Source organism: Myotis davidii, unplaced genomic scaffold (assembly GCF_000327345.1).
Source record: "Myotis davidii unplaced genomic scaffold, ASM32734v1 scaffold46, whole genome shotgun sequence".
Classification (NCBI taxonomy): Eukaryota; Metazoa; Chordata; class Mammalia; order Chiroptera; family Vespertilionidae; genus Myotis; species Myotis davidii.
The window spans coordinates 1088467-1089333 of record NW_006383006.1 but is presented as its reverse complement, the minus strand read 5'-3'; positions in this window follow the sequence as shown (position 1 = coordinate 1089333).

Sequence of the window (867 nt, the reverse complement as noted above, 5' to 3'; positions counted from 1 at the left end):
TCTTTCCCCTCCCCACACGGGAGTCTGCGCTTGTTTCTCAATAAATTCCCACCTTTGCCATAAAAAAAAGCAGCAGAGAGGATGGAATAGGCTTACATTCTGTTTATTCTGAAACTCCAGTCAAGCCTAATTGATTAAGAACCTTTTAGAACTAGGCTTTGCCCTGTAGCATTCACAGGTGAATATGATAGGCTAATGAATGGAGGGGCAGGAAACTCTTGTCTTCACATCTTCACGCCTTGGCAGAGGTCACACATTCACTGTAATCACTGTTCAGAGCAAACATCCCTGCAACCATTTACCTGTCTTTCCTCTGGAAAGGAAGTGGGGCAAAGATGAGAGAGGAGGGTGGGGTCAGATGTTCAGTCCCAGGCCAGGCGAGGGAACAGAGGTCTCAGCTTGTCTAGGACTGGCCTTGCTTTCATGAGGTCTCTAAAAATTTCCTGCTTAACACATTGCGTACTGCTCACGAGTTTTCTCGTGTTTTGCGTGCCATCTGTTATGGAACTTAGATGTCAACACACTGTCTTGTCCGCTGTGGGACGCGGTTACAGTGTTTTGGCAGTTACGGTGTTCAAGCCTCGGACTAATGAAAGGACAGGGTCCTCTCACTGCCACGTGCAAGTCCCAGCTGGAGGGCAGGGCCCTCCCAGCACAATCATAGCCAACGGCTGTGGTTGTAATCTTGAACCTATGGTCCGAACACGTGGCCCCACGTGCCTTGTGATAGAGTTCAGGTGCATGTAGTTGAGTGGGGTTGGAACTCAGGAGAATGCTGTAAACAACGTGATCACGCCCCTACTTTGCCTCGTGGCATCTGCTATAAAATAAAGACACGGCCTGTGGGCACTGGCGCTATCTCCTCAC